The sequence below is a fragment of the Scyliorhinus canicula genome, chromosome 2 (genome assembly GCF_902713615.1).
Source record: "Scyliorhinus canicula chromosome 2, sScyCan1.1, whole genome shotgun sequence".
NCBI lineage: Eukaryota > Metazoa > Chordata > Chondrichthyes > Carcharhiniformes > Scyliorhinidae > Scyliorhinus > Scyliorhinus canicula.
Window position 1 is genome coordinate 35,206,121 of NC_052147.1, and position 27,924 is coordinate 35,234,044.

Genomic DNA, 27,924 nt, shown 5'->3' on the forward strand with positions numbered 1-27,924 from the left:
GAGGTGACCCAGTGGAGTTTATGGGAAATAGCGACATTTGAAGTTCCCAAGCAGCTAAGAAATGGACTTGGGTGCAAGAGAAAGTGCATTTCTGCCCTGCCCCACGCTGCAGCAAAATAAAGGATTTGTTTATCGGTCCTCTAGGTGTCTCTGTTTCTCCATACCGTTCAGTGTCTTTTCACTGAGTTGCTTCAATTACTTAGCTTTGCTCCCTAAATGCAATACCTGACATTGCAGGATATTACATGGCAGCTTTCTTGCCTCTCCATAATTTGTCTGTCCTTCTTAGGTCGTTTACAGATTTCCTTACCCTTTACCAAGCAACTTACACTGCATGGTCAGAAAATTTCAATATTGTGTTCCTGAGGCCCAAGTTCAAGACACCAGTATAAATATCAAGACTTAAATTAGATCAGTACTGATCCCTAGGGTACACTACTTTTGACACTTATCCAACGAGAGGAATGCAGAGTGTATTTTGTTGCAAATGTTTTTGTATCCAAGGCCTGTGCTGGAGATCTCCTGTGCATGTTTGGACCTCAGATGTATGAGCAGATCACATCTCTCATGTAAATGATTGTTCTTAATTTTATGATGGCATGCTCATTTTTTTTTGTAAGTTACCTTGCCCCCTTGGACAAATGGCTGCAACGCTCCATTAGATTCACAACTTTATGCTCCTATTGGGACCATTGGAATAGATGCTTATTAAAACATCCCACGGTTGCAATGGACGCACCAGGTGGAGTGGGACTATTTGTGGGAGGTACTCAGACGGCTTAGGTTTGGGGAGGGACTGGTTAATGGGGTCAGACTATTGTACCAGGCCCCAAAAGCTAGCGTAAGGACGAACAGGGCGATGTCAGATTATTTCAGACTACATCGCGGGACCAGACAGGGATGCCCACTCTCCCCGTTGCTGTTCGCGCTGGCCATAGAACCGTTGGCAATTGCTCTGAGAGCTGCAAAGGAGTGGAAGGGAATGACTGGGGGGGGGGGGGGGGGAGCACAAGGTCTCTCTCTATGTGGACGACCTGCTCCTGTACGTGTCGGACCCACTGGCCGGGATGGACAATACACTGAAAACACAAAGTTTGGCCGGTTCTCAGGGTACAAATTAAAGTGAGATGATTGTAGTGCAGACAAGGGGCCAGGAGAATAGCCTGAAGGGGCTGCCATTTAGGCTGGTTGAGGAAAGTTTCCGATACTTGGGGATACAGGTGGCACGAGACTGGGGCAGGTTGCACAAGTTAAATTTGACTAGAGTGGTGGAGCAAATGAAGAGGGAGTTTCGGAGATGGGATGCACTCCCGCTATCACTTGCGGGGAGGGTGCAGACGGTAAAGATGACAATCCTCCCAAGATTCCTGATCATTTTTCAGTACCTCCCGAACTTTATCTTCTTCAAAAGGACCAGCAAAATCATTATGAGCTTTGTCTGGGCGGGAAAATCCCGCGGGTGAGGAAGGCGATGCTGGAAAGGAATCGCAGCGAGGGGGGACTGGCGTTGCCGAATCTGACCAACTATTACTGGGCGGCTAAGATAGCCATGATATGGAAATGGATGGTGGGTACGGGGTCTATTTGGGAGCGGAAGGAGGCAGCTCCGTGCAGGGGCACCAGCTTGGCAGCCCTGGTCACGGCTCCCCTACCGCTTTCGCCGGCCAGGTACCCCACCAGCCCGGTAGTGGGGGAAGCCCTGCGGATATGGGGCCAGTGGAGGAACTGAAACTCAAATGGGAGGAGGAACTCAGCGGGGAGATGGAGGAGGGGGTATGGGCAGAAGCCCTGAGTACGGTAAACTCAACCGCAACATGTGCCAGGCTCAGCCTGATTCAGTTTAACGTCGTTCACTGGGCCCACATGATGGTGGCTCAGATGAGCAAATGCTTTGGAGTAAAGGACAAGTGCACTAGATGCGCGGGAGGACCAGAAAACCATGTTTTGGGCATGCCCTAAGCTTAGGGGGTACTGGGAGGGATTTGTGGGTGTCATGTCCTGGGTACTGAAAACAAGGGTGGTGATGAGTCCAGAGGTGTCAATTTTAGGGGTTTCGGAAGACCCGGGAGTCCAGGATTAGAAAGAGGCCGATGTTCTGGCCTTTGCTTCCCTGATAGCCCGGTGACGAATACTGCTGGCATGTAGGGACTCAAAACCCCCGAAGACCGAACTATGGCTTTCGGACATGTCGAGTTTTCTGGGTATGGAAAAAATCAAGTTCGCCTTGAGGGGAACTGTATTGGGGTTCTCCTGAAGGTGGCAACCATTCATCGACTTATTGGATTGGATTTGTTTATTGTCACGTGTACCGAGGTACAGTGAAAAGTAGTTTTCTGCGAGCAGCTCAACAGATCATTAAGTACATGGGAAGAAAAGGGAATAAAAGAAAATACATAATAGAGCAACACAAGATATACAATGTAACTACATAAGCATTGGCATCGGTTGAAGCATACAGGGTGTAGTGTTAATGAGGTCAGTCAATAAGAGGGTCATTTAGGAGTCTGGTGACAGTGGGGAAGAAGCTGTTTTTGAGTCTGTTCGTGCGTGTTCTCAGACTTCTGTATCTCCCGCCCGATGGAAGAAGTTGGAAGAGTGAGTGAGCCGGGTGGGAAGGATCTTTGATTATGCTGCCCGCTTTCCCCAGGCAGCGGGAGGTGTCGATGGAGTCAATGGATGGGAGGCAGGTTTGTGTGATGGACTGGGCAGTATTCACGACTCTCTGAAGTTTCTTGCGGTCCTGAGCCGAGCAGTTGCCATACCAGGCTGTGATGCAGCCAGATAGGATACTTTCTATGGTGCATCTGTAAAATTTGGTAAGGGTTAATGTGGACATGCCGAATTTCCTTAGTTTCCTGAGGAAGTATAGGCGCTAATGTGCTTTCTTGGTGGTAGCATTGACATGGGTGGACCAGGACAGATTTTTGGAGATGTGCACCCCTAGGAATTTGAAACTGCTAACCATCTCCACCTCGGCCCATTTGATGCTGACAGAGGTGTGTCCAGTACTTTGCTTCCTGAAGTCAATGACCAGCTCTTTAATTTTGCTGGCATTGAGGGAGAGATTGTTGTCGCTACACCACTCCACTAGGTTCTCTATCTCCCTCCTGTATTCTGACTCGTCATTATTTGAGATCCGGCCCACTATGGTCATATCGTCAGCAAACTTGTAGATGGAGCTGGAACCGAATTTTGCCACACAGTCGTGTGTGTACAGGGAATAGAGTAGGGGGCTAAGTACGCAGCCTTGCAGGGCCCCGGTATTGAGGATTATTGTGGAGGAGATGTTGTTCATTCTTACTGATTGTGGTCTGTTGGTCAGAAAATCGAGGATCCAGTTGCAGAGTGGAGAGCCAAGTCCCAGGTTTTGGAGCTTTGATATGAGCTTGACTGGGATTATGGTGTTGAAGGCGGAGGTGTAGTCAATAAATTGGAGTCCTTGTTTTCTTCGTGGGAGATTGAACGTCGGGAGGGGGGGGGGGGGGCGGGGGGAGAGGGGGGAGGTTAGAGTACAGTAGGAGGGATAAATAGGCGGGTAGTGTTTATGGGAGAGGAGCGGGTATGTGCACTATGGTTTGGTTGAAGTGTTGGTTTTCCGTTGTTGTTTGCATATTTCTGTAATCTGTAACTGTTTACAATGCCAAAAAATACCTCAATAAAATTTTGTTTAAAAAAAAAATCCCACAGTTAACAGCTGCTATTTTCTTTTGTAGATCACAGTGATCATCGATCCTATACAATGTGAATAATGCTTTTTTTAAAAATATTTTTTATTCTCCTTTTTCACCTTTTCTCCTAAATTTACACCAACCAACAATAAACAATAATCAGTAACAAATATGTCAATCCCCATATCAATAACAACAATCCCATCCTCCCACCAAACCCCAAACATTCGCCCGCATATTTACATGAACAAATAACAAAAAGGAATCAGGAATCACCCATAGCCACCATTAACACACACCACCCCCCCCCCCCCCCCCCCCCAACTAATGTTCGATGTTATCCAGTTCTTGAAAGTGCATAATGAATAATGCCCATGAATGGTAGAACCCCTCCATCCTTCCCCTTAGTTCAAACTTAACCTTCTCAGGTGTCAAGAATTCCAACAGGTCCCCCCGCCACGTCATGGCACAGGGTGGAGAGGCTGCTCTCCAACCCATCAGGATCAGCCTTCGGGCGATCAACGAGGTAAAGGTACAACATCTGCCTCTGCACCTGTTTCCAACCCTGGCTGGTCCGACACCCCGAATATGCCCTCCGAGGGGCCCAGGTCCAGTTTCCCGTGCACCACCTTGGAAATTACCCTAAAAACCTCCTTCCAGTAATCCTCTAGCTTTGGACAGGACCAAAACATATGAACGTGATTAGCGCCCCCCCCCCCCCGCAATGCTCACACACATCTTATACTCCTTCAAAGAATTGGTTCATCCTCGCCCTCGTGAGGTGTGCTCCGTATACCACCTTCAGATGTATCAGCCCCAACCTCGCACATGAGGCGGAGGCATTTACTGTCCGGAGCACCTCACACCAGAACCCCTCCTCCATATCCTCTTCCCACTTTGCTTTGATCTCTTCCAGTGGTGCTTTCTCCTCTTCCAAAATAGCTCCATAAACCGCTGACACTATCCCTTTCTCCAGTCCCCTTGTCGTCATCACCTCCTCCAGCAATGTGGAGGCTGGCTCCACAGGGAAGCCTCGTGTCTCCTTTCTGGCAAAATCTAGAACCTGCATGTATCTAAACATTTCTCCCTGCTCCAGCCCATACTTCGCACCCAGCTCCCTCAATCCTGCAAACCAACCCCTAAGAAACAAATCTTTTAATCATAGATATTAGAATTTACAGTGCAGAAGGAGGCCATTCGGCCCATCGAGTCTGCACCGGCTCCTGGAAAGAGCACCCTACACAAGGTGAACACCTCCACCCTATCCCCATAACCCAGTAACCCCACCCAACACTAAGGGCAAATTTGGGCACTTTGGACACTTTTAGTGTGTTAATCCCCTTCTCCCATTTCCGAAAATTTCCATCCCACTTCACTGGCTCAAATCTGAGGTTTCCCTGAATCGGCATTTCCCTTGACCCTGCCCCCAACCCGGTGTTGGCGAAACTGTCTTCAAATTCTCAAAGAAGCTATTATTACCAGACTCCCTGAGTATTTCCCCGGGGCTATCTGGAGCGGCGCTGTTGCTAGTGCTTTCAATCCCGACCCCCTGCACAAACTCTCCTCCATTCTGACCAACTGGGAATCAACCCCTCTGACCCAGCCCCGCACCTTCCCACATTCGCCGCCCAGTAGTAGTACATCAGGTTTGGAAGACCCAAACCGCCTGCCTGCCTTCCCCTCTGTAGCAACACCTTTCTAACTCTGTCCACCTTCCCTCCCCAATTGAACAACGTAATCTTTCCCTCAATCTCTCTGAAAAAAGCCTTTGGCAGGAAAATCGGCAGACATTGAGAAATAAACAGAAATTGCGGCAACCTGTTCATTTTAACCGCCTGTAGTGAATAATGCTTTTTATTCTCCTTTATAGCCCAGCAACCTACGCACCTTCCCTGCCTTTTGGTTGCTTCCGTTTCCATGGATATTAGTCTAAAGCATGAAAATTGCTGTACCCACTTTCTAACATGCATGATGTCTGCTATTTATAAGCTGCATGGAATACAGAACCAACCTTGGACTTAATTTTATACCCACTGTTTTAATATTTTATAGAGATGTGCCTATCACAACATACTTTAAACCTGGTTTGAATTAAATATTTCGCTTTGTGCTTTTTAACTAAAAGCTACAAAATAATGTTGCAAGTTTTATTTCAGACGTGATTACCATACAATGAATGAATACGATAAAATATTTAGTGTGGCACTTTGTTCAATAATGAATTTAAACTAAACAGGTTTGGTAGTGTGGTTTTATTATTGTGTTTACAGGCAAGCTATTATTCACAGATTTTGTCTTGCAGCTATGTGCTTTGGCTGCTGATTTAGAAATTAATTTCAGAATAAAAGTCATCGAATTCATATTTTATGGTGTAGTGCATGTGGGACAGGTGGTTGATGTTAACAGTGAAGACAATAGTTTAGGGAAACTGAGCTGTTAAATTTCATAACCCAACGATAGCCTATGATACGTTAAATCAGAAACTAATAGTCTTAAATAACTAGGTATAAAATCTGTTGTGTTTTTAATTGCTCATAAGCTTGTGCCATCAGGTTGGATTAATCACTTGAATAGCTTATCCCGAGTCTTGGTGAGGCAGCTGCTTTTAATTTGAAAAGAGATTTGCATTCTGTTTCAAAGGAAGAGCCTTCCCTAGGGCAATTATATCGCAGTGCTGATTTGCTGCAGTGGAGACTGCAGCGTTTACATATTGCCCTCCCCTGTCCCTGTTCTGCTTACAAGACCAGTCTCCTGCCAGTACGCACTTCACCCCATAAATGCATTGGAATGCCTAACTGAAAAAGCTGGTAGCAGAAATATCTGTGAGATTTTTGATGTCCCAAGATGCAGACCAGTGCAGATTCAGCGAAGATGGAATGCCTGTGGAGCTGCTGGAAGAACCACGGTACTTAATTGTCTTGCATGTTTTGAAAGGATTGGATCAGGGAGGGCTGTTTCTGTACTGAGATGCATCTTAATGTGCTTTGTTCACCTGTGGGCCTTTCCCTTGCTTCTTATTGCAGCAAAGCAGTGGGTTTGTTGTGCAATGTGCTGCTGTGGGTAGGTGTGGCGCAGATTATGTTTTCAAAAAAAAATATTGCTGAAAGAAAGCATGGATAACGTTTCATTTTATTGCTCTGTGTATCTGATCATGCACAACCTTTTCAGGGTGATTCATTTAGCATTTAATCATCTGTCCTTATTAGTTACGTATAGATATTGTAGCAAAATAAATTGCATAAAGATTGTACTGGAATGAATGCATATTATATGTATTATTTATTTGCCATTACCATTTTGAGCAGAATTCAACAGTATAGCTGATAAGAGATTAATTTTACATTCGGACACACCCATGATGAAAGGAGCGTTTTTCTCAATACAGACCAGCTTCTATAAGGAGACAACATTACTCCTTCATCCTTAGTTTCACTCATAATTAGCAACAGATCTATATACTCTGTATTTTTGTCAGCTCATATAAACATCTAACCAGATATATTTTGAGGATTCTACTTGAAGCAAAGTAAATCTTTAGTTATGATAGGTATTGTGCCATTGCACATAGCAAAATAATACCCACAGAAGCAAGTGGAAGCATCATTTTTGTACATGTATTTCAAAAGCAGCAGATCAGCACTGGGTGTGGCCATATGCCTCCGCTACAGCTCACAGAGGGACTTTTCAGCCATTTTTTTCCCCTTTCAGCATCATCCTTATTTCTGTCTAGACATTTTAGAAGCTGAGGTGGTCAATAATGAAGAAGTCTAACTGTGTTCAAAAAAGGATTTGATTCTGTTACCAGCTTGACTGGGATAATGCTATTTGCTTACTGTATCCAATCAGGAGAAATTTTATTGACAGATTTGCTTCTCTTATATTCCAAAGCCTTCGAGCATTTTCCATACTGGACCATCTGACATGTGCACACTTTTACGAAACGGATAAACCTATAGCCTACCCCGCCCATTGTTGTATGGGGTCCAGAAATGAAAAATATCGCTAAATAATTCATCCTTAATTTTTGCAACATGGTAATGGTTTATCCCCACAAATCACACTGTTCAAAGCAGGTTGTTCCATTCATAAACATTATAACCTTCATTGGAAAACAATGTTGAAAAGTTAGCTGCAGCAATTTAGATTTTAATATTGTTCTGATATACACCATACAGTATCTCCACTATGCTTTACATGTAAAATGTCGCCTCATTTTGTTCTCAGTCAAATGTTATTTATAAACAGTCCTGGAAATGTTAGGGAAGTCTTTATGTGCAAACATAAAATAATCAATTGGAAACACATTTTCAGATTTTAACATAGGTTTTACTATCTCTCTGATGTGATTGCACATTAAGTGGGAAAAGCTGTTAGGTCATCAGTTGAGCAAATAATTACATACATACATTTATTTTAAAATTATGTGCACAATTCCTACTGCCAGGTATACTCTGGAAATAATATTTGTTGAATGAGAGTGCATTATAAGGCTTTGACAGAATGAGGAAGCGTCGATTACATCATAACCCAGATTTTGTAAACATGGCTGGTGCTTGTTCTGAACAAATAGGGTGTGATTATTACTGCATGGGACTAATTCTGGGCATGCACTCTAGGAAGGATACTAATTCCTTGGGGAGCGCATGGTGGGGAATAACCCGAATGGTACCAGTTATGTGTAGAGACAAGAGGAGCAAGGATCATTCTCCTTGAAGCTATGAGGTCAGGAGGGAATTTAATAAATATGTTCAAAATTAGGAGGGCTTTGAATAGAGCGAGTATGGTGAAACTGTTTTCCACTGCAGTGTAGTTGGCAACCAGGGGACACAAATCAGCACTAATGGAGTAAAGCAGGTGAATGTACCGAACTGGAAAGTTCTTTCGTAGTCCTGACACAGATACTATGGGCTGAATGGCCTCCTTCTGTACTCTATGGCAGTGCTTCTCAAAGTGTGGTACGCGTACCGGTGCCGGTACGCGAGCCATCGTCTGCTGGTACTTGGAGTGTTTCCAGAAAAGAAAGAGACAGTAATCCTGGATTGGCTTGTTTCGCTCATCGGTCCCTGGCACATTGAAAAAAAAAACTGCCGGTACGCCACATCAGATAGTTTGAGATTCACTGCTCTATGGCACAGTGATATTCAGTGATACAGAAGCAAAGTTTAAACAAACCACATGTCACCAACTCCCAATGGTAGTGCTGTGGAGTGCTCAAGACTAGCAGCTATTTTATTGCATGTATAGGTGGAGACGTTGATATATTTTAGATAACCAATGACAGAAAATTGTTTTTTTTTCCACTTCCATCTGATGTTAAGCTCAAGATTTTTATAGCACTTTAGTGTCTTGTGTCTGAACAAGTAAAAACCAGTAGTTTAAAGAGGAAGTAAGGACATCTAGGCCTGCAGTATTAGAGTGTGTTATCATGGGAAATAAACTTTGATATCTACATCCAATTGCTAACAGAAATGTTCACATGGAGCTGTATGTGAATGAGGGCACTGCTTCACCCATGTCCAGAATGGAGAACATACTGAATTAAAAGTAAGTATTTAAGGAGGTAACATTGTACTTTTTTACTGTTTCATTTTTCAGTGCTGCAGACAAAACATTATAATTACATCAAACTTGTACATTCAAGTTACAATAACAACACAATATTTAATTGAAAAACTAGGCTTAGTGGCCTGGATGAACAAGGGTTAAAATCCAGCTTCCTCCTGCTGGCCAATGCATGTCACATTATTAAGTACTTCGGAGGGGGGGGCAGGGTGCTGCTGGAATTCTGATTCATAGACACCAAGTGACGTTGCGATTACAAAAAACTTTGTTGGAGCTGATAGTAAGTTAAGTACATTTTTGATAATAAACTTCAGTAGAAATCTTAATATAATGCCATGCATGATTGTAGGAGTGGCGCTTTGAATGTTGTGGTAATATGGTAGTCAATGTAATTTAACAAGGGACTCTTGCGAAGTCTATATTCACCGTTTGGAAAAACCGGCAGGAAGTAGAAAGCCTGACTCTTTGTTTAGGCCCCCACTCAGCTGAATGATTTCACAATGGCAGCATTTGGCTAGTATATGCTTGATTCACTTGTTTAGGAAAGAAAATGAAATATTAAATTACCCGTTTCTTTGTTTCTGCACATGGCATGTTAAAGTGTATTGGAGAATGTGTATGTATTTAGTTAATTGCAGCTTAGTGCAAGTGACTGACTGTAAATGGTTGCTGTCTTGGGTGCTGGAATCACTGTGGAACCTGTTCCAGAAAACAAACCCTTAAATGTGCATAAAGGGCATGCTGCAGTTTAGATTTAGATTTAGAACAGTACAGCACAGAACAGGCCCTTCGGCCCTCGATGTTGTGCCGAGCAATGATCACCCTACTCAAACTCACACATCCACCCTATACCCGCAACCCAACAACTTCCCCCTTAACCTTACTTTTTAGGACACTACGGGCAATTTAGCATGGCCAATCCACCTAACCCGCACATCTTTGTTTCGTGACAGGGCGGGAGAACCTTTTAAAAGTTTGATTCAGACCTCGTTTTCAGTGAGGGAAAATATTGATTCAATAATATGAAGAGCTTCATGACTTGACCTTGGGTAAAGAAACCCAATACCCTTGCATTGTAATTTGATGCAAGGAAGACAGCTGAACCAGGGTTTAACATGCAAGAAGCCTATTACATCTTCAAATGTGACTGGTTCACATGACTAATTTTAGAACGTGGATCAGTGGGCTAGGCCAAGATTCTGTTTTGAATCCTGATCTCTAAAGAAGGTTTATAATTCAGATTTTGGACAGAATCTATACCCTGTAAATTGGATCACTGGGTTTTCTTTTATTCGTCCCTGGGATGTGGGCGTTGCTGGCTTGGCCAGCATTGATTGCCCAACCCTGAGGGCATTTAAGAGTCAATCACATTGTCGTGGATCTGGATTCACATGTAGAGAAAATTTCCTTCTATAAAGGACATTAGTGAACCAGATGGGTTTTTACAACAATTGCTAATGGTTTCACGGTGGTCATTAGACTTTTAAGTCCAGATTTTTATTGAATTTAAATTCCACCAACTGCCGTGGTGGGATTCGAATCCAGGTCCCCAAAACATTACCCTGGGTCTCTGGGTTACTAGAACAGTGACAATACCACGATGCCATTGCCTCCCCAGAATATGCCATTGCCTCCCCAGAGGCAACATGGTTTTAACTGTTTCACTTTTCTACCTACGTCTTTCAAAATGGCTTTTAGGCTTGTTTTGAACCCAGCATCCTACAAGGTGTACAGGAAGGTTATTGGCAGCCAGGTGTTTGCACCTTTAAACTGAGCAATAGTAGCTTCATTAAAGTGAAACTGGTAAAACTTCCCTTTCCTCCCTCCCTGTGAAATAATTGGCCCAGTACCCCTCTGCCCACAGTCCTGGAACTTGCTCCATCAGAAATTGTAGATGCAAAGCTGTCATTCCACTATCTCTTGACATTTATTCATCCCTAAAGTACAGAAGGAGGCCATTCAGCCCAGTGAGTCTGCAAAGATCCTCTGAAAGAACACCCTACCTAGGCCCACTTCCCTGCCTATCCTGGTAACCCAGTATCCCATCCTAACCTTTTGACGCTAAGGGCAATTTAGAATGGCCAATCCACCTAACCTGCACATGTTTGGACTGTGGCAGGAAACCCATGCAGACATGATGAGAAAGTGCAAACGCCAGTGACTGCATGACCCAAGGTCGGAATTGAACCCTGGTGCTGTGAGGCAGCAGAGACAGCCACTGTGTCACCATGCCATGCCGCACATTGTGCCATCAATGTTGCCATCACAACATTCTAACGGCTTCCACAATGTTTTCTCTCCATTACTCCCCACCAACTCCTGCCTACAAACACCCTCTTCCCCCATCTTCATTCTCTACACTTGGTTATGTAAGGGTTTTATTCTTAATTACAGTTGAGAAGTTGAGTTAAAGGCCTGAAAGAAAGTGAAGTTATGATCATATTATAAAAATGGGCAGCACGGTAGCATAGTGGTTAGCACTATGGCTTCACAACACCAGGGTCCCAGGTTCGATTCCCGGCTTGGCTCACTTACTGTCTCCCTGCGTCTGTGTAGGTTTCCTCCGGGTGCTCCGGTTTTCTCCCTCAAGTCCTGAAAGATGTGCTTGTTAGGTAATTTGGACATTCTGAATTCTCTTCCTATGTACCAGAACAGGCGCCAGAGTGTGACGAGTAGGGGCTTTTCACAGTAACTTCATTGCGGTGTTAATGTCAGCCTACTTGTGACAATAAACATTATTATTATCTTTATTCGTGCCACTAGTAGGCTTACACTGCAATGAAGTTGCTGTGAAAATCCCCTAGTCGCCACACTTCGGCTCCTGTTCGGGTACACTGAGGGAGAATTCAGAATATCCAATTCACCAAACAGCACGTCTTTCGGGACTTGTGGGAGGAAACCAGAGCACCCGGAGGAAACTCATGCAGGCACGTGAAGAACGTGCAGACTCCACACAGACAATGACCCAAGCCGGGAATTGAACCCGGGTCCCTGGTGCTGTGAAGCAACAGTGCTAACCAAGATGTTGTCAGTAACATGCAGTTCTTCATTTTTTAAAAAACCTTGGGCACGATTCTCCGAGGCCGCACCAGTTGGGAGAATCGCCGGCCGCGCCATTTTATCATGCGACGACGGTCCGACGCCGTCCCGCCATTCTTCCAACCGGCGTAAACAGCCCCGTCGAGTTCTGCGCCGCGCCAGCCAGAGAATCGCCCGAGACACTCACAACGGCGATTCTCTGGTACCCCCGCCATTCTCCGGTCTCCCCGAGGCCGCCCCGCAAGAAGATGGCGGATGGATCTTGCAGGGCGGCGGAGGAAAGGAGATCCTCCTTTAGAGAGGTCGGGCCGCCGATCGGTGGGCCCCGATCCCGGGCCAGACCCCATCGGAGGCCATTCTCCGGTCCCGATAGGCCGAGCGGCCACTCCAACCCGACAGGTTCCTGCCGGCGCCATCCACACCTGGTCGCTGTCGGCGGGAACTGTGCGAGAACGCTGGGGGGGGAGGCGGCCTGGGTGGGGGGGGGGGTTCCTTCACCGGGGTGGCCTCCGATGGGGTCTGGCCCGCGATCGGGGCCCACCGATCGGCGGCCCGACCTCTCTAAAGGAGGACCTCCTTTCCTCCGCCGCCCTGCAAGATCCATCAATTTTTTTGCTTCTTTTACTAATTACTTTAATTTGTGCCCTCTTGCACTTGATCTTCCCATAACTGGGAAGTTTCTCCCTATTTATTCTGTCCAGACCCCTCATGATATTGAATACCTCTATCAGAGCTTCTCTCAACCTTCCTTTCTCAAAGGAAAACAGTTCTAACTTTCCATAGAGCTATAGAATCCCTACGATGCAGAAGGAGGCCATTCGACCCACCAAGTCTGCAATGACACTGAAAGAGCACCCTACCTAGGCCCATTCCCCCATCCAATGAAATGAAAGTCGCTTATTGTCACAAGTAGGCTTCAATGAAGTTACTGTGAAAAGCCCCTAGTCGCCACATTCCGGCGCCTGTTCGGGGAGGCTGGTATGGGAATTGAACTGTGCTGCTGGCCTGCCTTGGTCTGCTTTAAAATCCAGCTATTTAGCCCAGTGTGCTAAACCAGCCTCTAACCCCATCAAACCTGCACATCTTTTAATACTAAGGGGCAATTTAGCATGGCCTGTCCACCTAACCTGCACATCTTTGGGCTGGGAGGGAACCAGAGAACCCGGAGGAAACGCACGCAGACACTGGGAGAATGTGCAGACTCCGCACAGTCATCCAAGACTGGAATTGAATTCTGGTCCCTGGTGCAGCGAGGCAGCAGTGCTAACCATTCTGCCATCATGCTGCCCAATTTCTAAGCTACCTTGATAACTGGAGTTCCTCATCCCTAGAACCAGACCATTTGCATGAATCATTTCTGCACTGTCTCTAATGTCATACTGTAGCCGAGACCAAACTAGTGACTGTAGAAGGAAGCCTCCTTTTTGATCACTTCATTGCCCAAACAAGGGCAATGGCATGACCTTCCCTCAAGAAACCCCCAACCTATAGGGGAGAGGCGTATCCACCTCCCCTCTTCATGGCATCCCCCAACCTTACTTCATGACATTTCTCTCCACCCCCACCCCCCATGACATTTCTCCACCCCTGGCATTTCTCCCCTCCCCCCATTGCATTCCCCCCCCCCCCATGGCTAGTTTTTCCCCCCCACCGCGTAGCATTTCTTCCCCGCCCCCATGACATTTCTCCACCCCCACAGTATCTCTTTCCCCCCCCCCTCATGGCATCTCTTTCTCCCCCCCTCCCCCCACCCCACCCCATGGCATCTCTCCCCCACCCATGGCACTTCTCTTCCCCCTCCCCCACCCCCTCAGGAAATTTCTTCCTTCCCCCCTCGTGCATTTCTCCCCCACCCCACCCCTTGGCATTTCTCCCCCACCCCACCCACGGCATTTCTCTCTCCCACACCCCTCTCTTGATATTTCCAATGCCCTACCCCTTGGCATTTCTCGCCCCCTTCATGGCATTTCTTTCACCACCCCCTCCCCTTTCAGGACATTTCCCTCCCTGCTTCATGTCCATCCCCTCTCCTTTCTGGCCCCCCTCAAACCCCCCATTTCAAGGCCATCATGTCCCCTTTCAGGCCCACCCTTTGGCAGGACCCTCGCATCCTGGCAGTGCCAACCTGACCTTGGAAATTCCAACCTGGTGGTGGCAGTGGACAATGCCAGGGCACTGCCATGCCATGCCCTGACCACCCGGGGGGCTCCAATGGCTTCCCAGCCCCCTGGTATGGTCACCATGTCTGATCTTGATGATGGAGATCAGTAGTGATTTCCACCGGCCTCAGCTGCATTAGCAGAGGGCAGGGATGGGACACAATCTGGTTTTAACTGTTTTTAATCTGTGTCTTCAGTTGTGTAGGCTCCACCACTTTTCCTGTCTTTCTTCCTTCAGGATATTCCTCAAACCATTCCTCTTTGACAAAACTTTAAACGCCACTTGCCCTAATAGGGCCTTATGTGGTTTAGTGTCAAAAATTGCTTTATGATTGCGATGACCTCAATTACAACTGGAGAGAGATGATTGGTAATACAAAGGCTTTAATTAGCAGAGAACCAGACGGCTACCGAGATGTGTGCTCACTGCACACTGCCCACTGAACATTACCTTATGTCTCCCTGGGGGGGTCATAACATTAAAGGTGCAGTAATCATTCATCACAATGATGCTTCTCTGTGAAGTGCTTGGGATGTCTGTTACGCTAAAGGGACTATATGAATGCAAGTTATTGTTGAAGAGCCCAAATTCATGGTCAATCTACTAGTTTTTGCTGATTAGTCAGAATGTTGTCCGGGAATATTTCCACTGCCGTTTGTACTGAAATGATCAAAATATTGGGCAGAATTCTCTCATTTTGAGACTAAGTGCCGTGGCGGGGATGGAGTCATGGAGTGTTTCCCGCTGCAGCGGCCAACGGGAAAACATACCAAACCTTCTGGCCCCATCCTCATTCATTCTGCACACGTTTGTATTACGCTGTATTCAGTGGCAGGACCGGCCTGGATGATGCGTAGTCTGTCGTCGTGTCCGGGTGCCATATTGAAACATCACTGATCCACTCTTGAAGAAAGAAGGTGTGCCTCCTGAAAATGAAGACAGATCTCCAGGAGCATTCTCAGACTGGAAGAAGGATCTTCTGAGGACAATGATGGATCTCCAGGACATTCTGAGCCTGGAAGATGGACCCCACCCCCCTCCCTCCAGGACACCGAATCTGGAAGGTCATGCTGGTGTGGAAACCAATTTTTGGACATCTTGCCATATCTTCCCCCCAACGCCCACCATCGAACCTGCCGACGGGGACTTGGGAGAATTCCACCCATTATTTTTGCATGTTTATAATTTCACTACAGATTGTTCCTGTTCACTTGATATAAGTTTACCTGTTATATCTGTGTTTTCTTACTTTGATGTCCTCTGAAAGAAGCATTTATCTGCTCACTACCACTATCCATACTGTCCATTAAAAACAGCAGCCTGGATTGCCTGCCAGCACAGCTATTACCAACCTACCCCCCACCCTGCCAGTTAAAAAGGAAGATGCTTGGAGGTTTGCTGGATGACCTGTACACCATGCAGTCTGTGGAGACCGAGTGCAACACCAATGGTTGACTTCCAGTGTGTGCTGAAATCTTTGGTCCGCTACTTGATATAGTCTCAACAAAATGAGATTAAAACCTTCTTTTAAAAAAAAAAATAGGAGAGTGCTCTAGGAATACCTTCTAACTCTGCTTGTAAAACAAGGGAGGAATTGGATCTACTGTGATGGGTTTCTGCTCTTTTTCCTTTGCACCTGAAAAATAGATCAACCCTTGGCATAAAGCCAAGTTTATATCAGTCTCATTTTGTTGCTTAGATCAGGGTTTCTCCACCTTTTTGCTTCTGAGGCACCACTGCCATGTTACAGCGATTCCATTGACCCTATAATACAAATATATGGAATCATAGAATTCCTACAGCACAGAAAGAGGCTATTTGGCCTGTTGATTCTACACCAACCTGCTAACAGAGTACCCTCCCCATTTCCCTGTAACCCCACCTAACTTACACATCTCTGGACACTAAGGGACAATTAATCATGACCAAGCCATCTAACCTGCACACCTTTAGACTGTGGGAGGAAACAGGAACACCAGGAGGAAACCCACGCAGACACGGGGAGAAAGTGCAAACTCCACACAGATAGTCGCCCAAGGCTGGAATTGAACCCAAGTTCCTGGTGCTGTGAGGCAGCAGTGTTAACCACTGCGCCACCCTGCCGCCCCATTAAGATTAATTGTACTGTCAAGCATTAATTGTACCTTCAAACATTTTTTTGTTTGTTTTATTTAATTACATCATAAGAAAATTGGATGGTTAAATTTAAGTTTGGTATTATGGCGTACCTCATCTGTACTTGTCAACATCTTGTGGAAAGATCCCTGGACCACATTTTGTTAGCACAATACCAGTTTAATCAAACTTGCAGTGATACTCTCATGCTAATGAATGGACAGTCTGCAGATCAAGCAGTTCTGATCACACTATGATCAGGAAATTTCTGAGTGAGGCGGGAAAACATCCAGAGGAGTTTGCCCAGTTTTCATCAGAAAGTTACAAATAACCTATCCCACAAAGAGTTGCATATTTCTAAAGGTAAACGGAGCTGGATGACCATTAAAAATATTAACAAAAAATCGGCGCTGAGGACCCGGGTTCGATCCCGGCTCTGGGTCACTGTCCGTGTGGAGTTTGCACATTCTCCCCGTGTTTGCGTGGGTTTCACCCCCGCAATCCAAAGATGTGCAGGGTAGGTGGATTGGCCACACTAAATTGCCCCTTAATTGGGAAAACAAAAATAATTGGGTACTCTAAATTTATTTTTTAAATATTAATAAATGTTCTATGTGCTTGTCCCTAATTTAGAAAGAAGGTAGCCAGCTTTGTAGTGGCAAAATGAACAAAACTTCGACTTGCAGCCCAATCAACCTCTCCTCTCCATACCCAACTATATTACTAATTTCCTGGATTGATTCCTGTACTTGCTATTTTTTTTATTTTTTTTTAAATAATTTTTATTGGAATTTTTTACAGAAAATATAACAACAAACAATGAAAAACAACAATATAACCCCATAATAACTGTAACACCCCCCCTCCCCAGACCGTATCAACGCATGTATCACACCCCCCCACCCCCCCGCAAACCCAGTAAACAACAAGAAAACTTAAAAATAAATTAAAATTAAATAAGCAAACATAGTCATCGTCCCCCTTTCCCCCCCTCTTCCCCCCCCCCCCCCCGCCCCGGTTGCTGCTGCTACTGTCCCAGTACCCTATCGTTGAGCCAGAAAGTCAAGGAAAGGTTGCCACCGCCTAAAGAACCCTTGTACCGACCCTCTCAGGGCGAATTTGACCTTCTCTAGCTTAATGAAACCCGCCATGTCATTGATCCAGGTCTCCACGCTTGGGGGTCTCGCATCCTTCCACTGTAGCAAGATCCTCCGCCGGGCTACTAGGGACGCAAAGGCCAGCGCACCGGCCTCTTTCGCCTCCTGCACTCCCGGCTCCACCCCAACCCCAAAAATCGTGAGTCCCCAGCCTGGCTTGACCCTGGATCCTACTACCCTCGACACCGTCCTCGCCACCCCCTTCCAGAACTCCTCCAGTGCCGGCCATGCCCAGAACATATGGGCATGGTTCGCTGGACTCCCCGAACACCTGACACACCTGTCTTCACCCCCAAAGAACTTACTCATCCTAGACCCGGACATGTGGGCCTGGTGCAGCACCTTGAATTGGACGAGGCTAAGCCGCGCACATGAGGAGGAATAGTTAACCCTCTCCAGGGCATCAGCCCATGTCCCATCTTTGATCTGTTCCCCGAGTTCCCCCTCCCACTTAGCTTTCAGCTCCTCTACTGACGCCTCCTCCATCAGATACCTTCCCCTCCCTAACCCAGACCCCCGAAAGCACCCTGTCACTCAACCCCCTCGCGGGAAGCGAAGGGAAGCCCTCCACCTGCCGCCTAGCAAACTCCTTTACCTGCAGATACCTGAACATGTTCCCCGGGGGGACCCCAAATTTCTCCTCCAACTCCCCCAGGCTCGCAAACCTCCCATCAATGAACAGGTCCCTCAGCTGTCTGTTGCCCGCTCTGTGCCAACCCTCGAACCCCCCATCAATGTTCCCCGGGACAAACCGATGGTTCCCCCTTAACAGAGCCTCCATCGAGCCCCCCACTTCCCCCCCCTATGTCGCCTCCACTGCTATACATGCTATTAGCCACCTTACACTAAATTCATTCTTTTATTTATTATTTTTCTCTATTGTTGTGAACATCAGGCTCTATTATAGTTCCTGGGTGTTTGACTTTCAACTATATTCAGTACCTGAGTGGGGCCAGCACTTTACCAAACATCTATGTCCACATTGTAACATTTGGTGCATTGGTTTCTCACTCACCTCCATAAGGGCCAAACGTTCCGGATCACTCATTAAAGTCAGCAGAAATATAATGGCTGCATCAAGGACAACCCGGGTTTGGCCTGTGTGATCTACACAGTCACCCCCTGAGACGCTACCAGCCATTTGGAGGGTCTGCATATTTTCCTCCATCCTTTTTGGCTGCACTGATGGGAAAATGGCAGCATTGTATCCTTGTAACCTTGAGTAATAAGCATGGACCCAAAACTGTTAGGTTATCGCTCTGCACCAGAAGTGAGATGAGGATATGCAGACCTCCCTTTTTTTAAATGCATTTACGGGATGTGGGCGTCACTGGCTAGGCCTGCATTTATTGCCCATCCGTGGTTGCCCTTCAGAAAGGTAGCGGTGAGTTACCTTCTTGAACTGCTGCAGTCCCCAGAGGTGTAGGCACACCCACACTGCTGTTAGGGAGGGAATTCCAGAATTTTGAACAAGCGACAATAAAGGAATGGCGATATATTTCCAAGTCAAGGTGGCGAATAACTTGGAGGGGAACCTCCAGGTGGTGGGGTTCCCAGGTATCTACTGCTCTCATCCTTCTAGATGGTAGCAGTCGTGGGTTTGGAACGTGATGCCTAAGGAACCTGTCCGCCAGGTGTGCAGGCTGTTGACCACATCCAAAACTCAAGGATGGGATCTTAATATTCGAACAGAGTATTAATTCTTTTGTGTCAGCTAGCAAATTGAAGGTGGGACAGTACTTGAGCGCCTTTGAACACTTGTGCAATGCAACTGTAAAGAAAAGTCTTCTGAGTGCAGCAAGATTATTTCACCAGCAAAGTGCAATGAGTGAAAGATAGCTACCTAACACAAATTATATGCATAAAATCAAACCAGGTTACGAAGAGATTTGTAGAATCTAAGTGTGATTGATGAGACTGGCCCAATCATTTTCATTCAGACTGGGACTTGTGTAGTTCGTTCGTCACCATATGAGGTCTGTAATATTGGGCATGAGGACACATGCCTGTAAAGCTGCAATACAAACATTCTCCCTTGCTAGTAGGAGCAGCAGTACCCTGCCATTCCAATGGGAAAAGGGCCTTAACAAGATAAAGCTCTGAGAAAAAAGAATGCTACTTGCCAACAGGGAATTGGCTGCTCTGCAGCTTGAAGGATTTTGATCCTCGGGGATTGATTGTCTCCACATCTTCACATCTCCAGGGTACTACAACTGAAGACTCGTCTGCACGCAGCAAACGTGAGATCCACTGGACCAAGTGGCATTCCGAGTTAAATTGCCAGTTTAACTTGGTACATGCTGACCTCTCAGGTGGCACTGGGTCAGGCAGTAGATGTGCCCATCGTGTACACCAGTTTACATTGGGCAGAATTTCATCGTCCTCTGTGGGGCAATGCCAAATTTCAGCCCGACCACTGAACTCAGGAGATTTGTGCCCTATTTCTTTTGTTAAAGCTTTGCTTTGGCTAGTAACTTACCCGAGCTTTATTGGTGCGATCTACCCAAATGGGGGCAGAGTCCTGTAGCACGCAAGATTATGTGGGTGTTTCCCGGTGGTCGGAGCGCCGTGAAACACACCACTATTTAGCACCCATCCAATAGATCGGAGCCTCAGCGGGCAACTGTCCGACGAGGCTGCACTTAGCCATGTTTTTTGCACTCAGGAACGCCGCTCGCCCAAACTCCTCAGTGCTGCAAGAGATCGCCACAATGGGCAGGTATCACATCGAAACATCTAACGGGATCGCGTTAGATCTCGCGAGGCGCGGCAAGCCAGGTAGATCCCAGAAGTGAGATTGTCTGGCATCTACGGGTCGCGTTGTGTGGCGCTGCTTTTTTTGGTGCAACGCGACTGGTAGATCCCGCCCTAAATAATCATTGCTATTTATAGTATAAATATATATATAAATATATAGTATAAATATCGTTATTTGTATAGGGAAAAGCTGTAATTCATCAGGATTTTTAAAAAAACTTCTTAAAATGATCTGGTGGGTTTCTAAATGCAGGTACCGGTGATGTGCACTTCCATATAACAGTCCTCGCTAGATTAATGTTTGTAGAGGTGATGAAAAATACCTCAGAAATTACCCCTCATAGATTGAACAAAGCATTGTAAATGATATTGATCTATGTTTCTTTCTCAAACATTTAGAGCATTCCTACATTCTGCTTGCATCTATCTCGTAAACAAGTTCAGCAGCCATTTTGTAAAATGCTGTGTGCCCTTGTTCCTGTTGCGAGGTTCTTGAACATGGGAGTGTATTGACGTTATGGTCCTGCAGGCATTGTGAAGCTCTTAGTTTAAATCCTCAGAGTTTTCTGCCGTTTGTGGCTGACAGCCTTTATTTCTAAGAGCCTGTTTTAACAAATTTTGCCCTCCAAAGCACAGGATCGTTAGGAGTACCATGTATTAAGCCTGCCATACTGAGATCTGACTGTTGTAAGGAAGGTGCGTTAGGTGAATTAAAAAGCCCCTTTTACACATTTCATTCAGCACTTGTGATTATTTGACAATCCTACAGGTTAATAGATTCCGCAGCAGATGGTTGAAAGCATACTTACCATGGATAATTGGGCAATGGAATACGTTTTAATTGGGTTTTATTAGATGAGCTCTCAGCATCCAGATGAACACTACAAATCATAGAATCCCTACAGTGCAGAAGGAGGCCATTTGGCCCATCAAATCTGCTCCGACTAGTTAGTAGTGTTTAAATATATGTCCCTTTATTCTGCAAAGCTGAAATAAAGTTCAACATTGACACTTTTGATTTTGAACTTTTTTTTAAAACCTTTTAAAACTACACCAGGTAGAGTACATCACAGAATTGTTACGGCGCAGAAGGAGGCCATTTGGCCAATCCTGTCTGCACCAGCTCTCCAAACGCATACTATGACTTAATGCCACTCTCCGTATCCCTGCACATTGTTTCTGTTCAAGTAGTCATCTAATGCCTTCTTGAATACCTTGTTTGGGGTGGCACGGTGGCAGTGGCGTGCAGAGGGGGGGGCCGACGGTGCGCTGGCCCCGGGCATCCATTGGATGGGGGCAGCAGCGTGAAAAGAACGGAGCGCGCCTGCGCACCGCGGTCGGCCGGAGCGCGCCTGCGCACCGCAGTCGCCGCTGGTGAAGAGGCGGCTTTGCACTCGGCGGCTGGAGCGTGAACAAAAAGGGCGCGAATTCTCCCGAATCGACGGCAATCAATGCCACCATGGGTGAGTTTTATTTATTCTTTATCTTTATCTTTTGATCCATTTTTAAACTCTTCTCTGCACCCTCTCTATCGTTGTCAACTTACTAAACTGTCGTGCCCAGAATTTGACATTTGGGCCAGGGGCACCCATTTGGGACAGAACCAGTATTTTATAAAGATTCATCATGGCCTCTTAACTTTTGCCCTCTTACCCTTTATACTTAAAGCCCAGGGTCCTATAAATGGGAGATTCTCAGAGACAGGGGCAGCACGGTAGCATGGTGGTTAGCATAAATGCTTCACAGCTCCAGGGTCCCAGGTTCGGTTCCCGGCTGGGTCACTGTCTGTGCGGAGTCTGCACGTCCTCCCCGTGTGTGCGTGGGTTTCCTCCGGGTGCTCCGGTTTCCTCCCACAGTCCAAAGATGTGCAGGTTAGGTGGATTGGCCATGCTAAATTGCCCGTAGTGTCCTAAAAAAGTAAGGTGGGGGGGGTTGTTGGGTTACGGGTATAGGGTGGATACGTGGGTTTGTGTAGGGTGATCATTGCTCGGCACAACATCGAGGGCTGAAGGGCCTGTTCTGTGCTGTACTGTTCTATGTTCTACTTGACTGCAAGCTGCTGGAGCTCGGATCTTGAACAGAGCTTTTATATCTGGATTTGGGGACCCTTTATGCACTGGCATAGTGCAAAAACAGGGCCCATATGACCAGGGTTTTGTGAAGAAGAAGGGATCTGGAAATGTGTCGACTGTGAAAATTATATTTGTGGAAATTGGGTGAAGTAATGCCGGTGTTTGATGAGACTTGGTGCTAAAGCTTTAGAGAAATGAAGATGGAATTTGATTTGAAGAAGTTCAACGTTTTGAAGGATATTGTGGCTGAAATGAATGCGATACGTGCTGAATGGGCTGACTGAGAAATGTGTGAGATATGTCTTTGTATCTGCTATGTGTAATTTATCGGTCATATTATTGCAATTTTTTGGGCAGCACGGTAGCATGGTGGTTGGCATAAATGCTTCACAGCTCCATGGTCCCAGGTTCGATTCCCGGCTGGGTCACTGTCTGTGTGGAGTCTGCACGTCCTACCCGTGTGTGCGTGGGTTTCCTCCGGGTGCTCCGGTTTCCTCCCACAGTCCAAAGATGTGCGGGTTAGGTGGATTGGCCATGCTAAATTTGACCGTAGTGTCCTAAAAAGTAAGGTTAAGGGGGGGAGGGTTGTTGGGTTACGGGTATAGGGTGGATACGTGGGTTTGAGTAGGGTGATCATTGCTCGGCACAACATCGAGGGCCGAAGGGCCTGTTCTGTGCTGTACTGTTCTATAAGTTCTAATTTTCCTGTTAATTCATGTTTAATTTACGTTGATTTTGGTGTGATTGCTAATATAAAAGTGAAGCCTTGTATATTGGTCTTAGTTGGGTTGTTTGTAGTTTGTTTCCACAAGGGTCAAAACAGTATTTCCATGACATTGCTGCTCTTATCCTTCTCCATGGGGGTTGCAGAGGAGGGAGGCACAACTTTCGAGACATAACATCTCACCCATTGCTGCAAAGCAAAATGACTGAAGAAGAGAACAATATCCCTAGAATCCCAGCGCTAAGGGGAAATTGACTAACTCTTACAGCGCAATTTAACCTCAGGCAGCCGTCCTATACCTTAGAGATGACAAAGATAAAGAGGTCAGTGAATAGCTCTAGAACGGGTGCAACTACGTTTTTTATAGGTTTTTTGGTGATATTTAATGAAATATTTACGTGGGGCTTTGGGGCATACAATCAAGATTTGCCCCGGGCATCACCAGACCTCTGCACCCCACTGCACGGTGGATAGCACTCCTGCCTCACGGCGCTGAGGTCCCAAGTTCGATTCCGGCTCTGGGTCACTGTCCATGTGGAGTTTGCACACTCTCCCCATGTTTACGTGGATTTCGCCCCCACAACACAAAGATGTGGATTGGTCATGCTAAATTGCCCCTTAATTGGAACAAATTAATTGGGTACTCTAAATTTATAAAAAATGTAATGCCTTGATTGAACCTGTCTCCACCACACTCCCAGGAAGTGCATTCCAGATCTAAACCTTGTGCTCTGTGAAAAATATTTTTTTATAAAACATTTTATTGAGGTATTTGTGATTTTGTAACAATAACAGAAGAACAGTGTACATATAAATATAAACATAGTGCAAAGGCCGTCTTCCTCCCTCACAGGTCCCACATTTCTTGCACACTAATCTAAGCTTAAACCCCCCCGTCTGACAGTTAATTTTCTCTAAAGTCGACTAACGGCTGCCACCTCCGGTCGAACCTTGACATTGACCCTCTCAGGGCAAACTTCATTTTCTCCAGATAGAGAAAGCTAGCCATGTCAGTGAGCCTGGTCTCTGACTTTGGGGGCTTTGAGACACTCCAAGCTAATAGTATCCATCTCAGGGAGACGAAGGCCAGAACATCTGCCTCTTTCTCCTCCTGGATTCCCGGATCCTCCGACACGCCGAAAATCGCCACCTCTGGACTCGGTGCCACCCTTGTTTTTAACACCTTGGACATGACATCCGCAAACCCCTGCCAGAATCCCCTAAGCTTCAGGCATGCCTAGAACATATGAACATGGTTTGCTGGTCCTCCCGCACACCCGTCTTCTATCCCAAAGAACCTGCTCATCCGGGCCACTGTCATGTGTGCCCGGTGAACAACCTTAAACTGTATCAGGCTGAGCCTGGCACATGATGTGGACGCATTGACTCTCCTCAACGCATCTGCCCAGAGACCATCCTCTATCTCTCCTCCTAACTCCTCTTCCCATTGTGTTTCAGCTCCTCGGTCTGCATTTCCTCTGACCCCATGAGTTCTTTATAGATGTTCGAAACCCTCCCCTCTTCCACCCACACTCTGGAAACTACCCTGTCCTGTATCCTCCTTGGTGGTAGGAGCGGGAAGATTGTGACCTGCCTGCGTAGGAAGCCCCGCGCCTGCAGGTACCGAAACTAATTTCCTCCCATCAATTCAAATTTCTCCTCCAACTCCCTCAGGCTGGGAAAGCTCCCCTCTGTGAACAGATCTCCCATCCTCTCAATCCCTGCTCTTTGCCATCTCCAAAACCCTCCATCCAGCTTCCCCGGGGCAAACCAATGATTATTGCAGATTGGAGACCAAACTGATGCTCCCTCTGCTCCCACGTTTCCTCCATTGCCCCCAGACTCTCAGGGCATCCACCACCACGGGGTTGGAGGCGTACCGTGCTGGTGGGAACGGCAGAGGCGCCGTTACTAATGCTCCCAAACTCGTGTCCTTACATGATGCCACCTCTACTTGCTTACCTGTTTAAAAAAGGCCCATGGAATAAAGTTGGGGAGACACTGAAAAACAAACAGGAATCTTGGGAGGACCGTCATTTTCGCTGTCTGTAGTGAAAAAGTTTTTTGCCACACCGCATTTTGCTTCTTTTGCAAATCACCTTAAATCTGTGTCTTCTCTTCTTGATCCTTTTGCGAGTGAACAGTTCTCCCTGTATATCCTCCCCCTCCCCCTCATGATTTTGAACATTCCCCTCGGCCACCTTTTCTTCAAGGAGAGCAATCCCTAACTTCTCCAATCCATTCTCAACCCTTGAACCATTCTTGTAAATCTCTTCAATGCGTTCACGCCCTTCCTATAGTGTGGCACCCACAACTGTGCACAATATTCCAGCTGAGGCCCAACTAGTAACTGTATAAATTCAGCATAACCCCCAAATATGCGAAGGTTAGGTGGATTAGCCATGATCAATGCACAAGGAGAGGGTGGGGAAGCGGGTCACCTTTCTTCCACTTTCGCCCCTCTCCACCAACTTGTTTAATCTTACCTGTCCTAGTTGTATAACAGTTTGTCGAAGCTGTTTGTTTGTTAAAGTTGGGGGTGGTAATAATGAGTGAAAACACCAACATTTCTTTGCAGTCATATTGGCCAAGAACTTCCGTTTCCCGGGGGTAGACATGGACATTTGTGGGGAAGTGGTACCTCAAAACGTACTCCCCAGAGATCCCCATGTGAGGACTGCATGGCCATTTCCCATGAAGTATGTTGCTCAGATCAAGCCTGCGTTATTATAGTTTTATTCTTTGCCTGAAATATAATATTTTGCCATTATAACTTTAAAGGAAATCAGATAGAGCTCCTTTTCCTACATGCATTTATTTTCCCTGAAGGTCCTCCATTCTAAATTAATTATTTGTAAGATGAATGATTTAGCTTTGCCAATGCCATGCATTGTTTCCTTCCTTAGGGGGCAGGAAAGCTCTGGCAGTGCTTTTCATAAATTGACCACTGAGAGATGCAAAATGTGGTAGGGAGAACGGGAGAAATTGATAGGTTAAATGTTGCAATTTTCATTTTGGTTACATTGCCTTAGTTGATGGAACTGAGTTCAGGTCCCACTGTAGGACTGAACACATGTTGTAGTGAGTATTGAGAAGCGTGCTGAATTGTGGAAGATGTTCTTTGGATGAATTATGCCCTGTTTCCCTGTTCGACCATGACACGTACACCTTCAGGGTATCATGGCGCTATTCCAAGAAGCACAGGGATCCTCCCGGTGCCCTGGCTGGCGCTGATTCTGCGAACCGACATGACCAAAGCAGATCAACTGCTGTTTTTGAGATTGCCTTAAGTAGAAAATGGATGCCATTTTTTCTCTTGAAAGCAGATGCTGCAGTTAAAAAATAATTGATTGTGGTTGAAATTGCTATGAGATGTTTCTGAGATTTGCAATAATTAAGGTAGCATGTTTTGCCACCTTTTTAAAAAAAAAAAACATTTTTAAAGTACTTATTTAAAATAAAAAAATGGAAAAGCTAATTACCACTGTAATCTGTAATACTTTATTGTGCTTTGTACAATGTTGTTAGCATCGTGGAACAAAACTTAGACCAGCCTTCCTCAAGAAAGAGGGTATGATGGCGTTAAACGCTCGCCCACCCAATATCCCATCATTAAGCTATTATTCAACTATCGATTAGCAGGGCGGTACGTTAGCACGGTGGTTAGCACTGTTGCTTCACAGCGCCAGGGACCCGGGTTCAATTCCTGGTTTTGATCACTATGTGGAGCCTGCACATTCTCCCCGTTTCTGCTTGGGTTTCCTCCGGGTCATCTGGTTTCCACCCACAGGTCCCGAAAAACGTGCTTGTCAGGTGAATTGGACATTCTGAATTCTCCCTCAGTGTACCCGAACAGGCGCCGTAGTTTTAATGTAAGCCTACTTGTGACACTAATAAGGATTCGATAATCATTGATATACAAGATGCTTGTAATACAGAAAATGCTCTCTGGTAATTCTAAACCAAAAGGTACCTTAGTTAAGTTAAATATTTATGTGGCGATGATAGTTAAACAGTTCAATTTGTATGAATTAAATGTGGTGTAGCAGGTGGTACTTCTTTCTCTGATGGATCACAGACCTCCAAGGAGGCGCAGTTGAAGTACCATCTCCTAACAAGGTGAAGGAGAGTTATAAAAATAAAAATATCTGAACAGACTTCCTGAAACCATTTATTGATGCTTATGTCAATTAGGACAGTTCCTGGATCCAAAACAATGGGCGGAATTTAATGAAAAGATTTTGAAGTTCATTTCTGGCAGGTTTTGAAGGGATTTCCCACCAGCTCTGTTGGTGAGTTCCTCGCCACTATCAAACTACTCTTAGACACCCTCTCACCCATGAGCAATGCCAACCCCACACACAAGGGCCACCCCCCAAATGTAGATGCCCCACTGAGGGGGCATGCCCCTTATAGGTCCCTCCCTCTTCCAGGACCCCCACCAGTCACAACCCACAACATCCCAGAGGCCCCTACTTACCTGCCCTGGACCCCTCCATCCTTCATACCCCGCCTCCTTCCTTTCATGGGCATGGCCCCCTCAGGTCCTGACCCTGGAACCCAGGCACCCTAACACTGGCACCCTGGCAGTGCTCTGGGCACCTTTGCAGTGCCAGGGTGGCAGTGTGTGGGAGGGGGTAGGGGGCCACCCTGCACTATCCCTGGACACC

At 46.2% G+C, this 27,924-nt stretch overlaps 1 protein-coding gene and 1 long non-coding RNA gene across 2 annotated transcripts in view; both read left to right on the forward strand.

Moving 5' to 3' along the window:
* The window catches only part of rtn1a (reticulon 1a), a 246,876-nt gene that overhangs the window by 172,796 nt on the left and 46,156 nt on the right, over nt 1-27,924 (forward strand).
* Nucleotides 5,920-15,413, forward strand: LOC119952259. Its single transcript, XR_005457804.1, has 3 exons — nt 5,920-6,573; nt 14,998-15,002; nt 15,403-15,413. It is a non-coding gene; the product is annotated as an uncharacterized LOC119952259 (long non-coding RNA).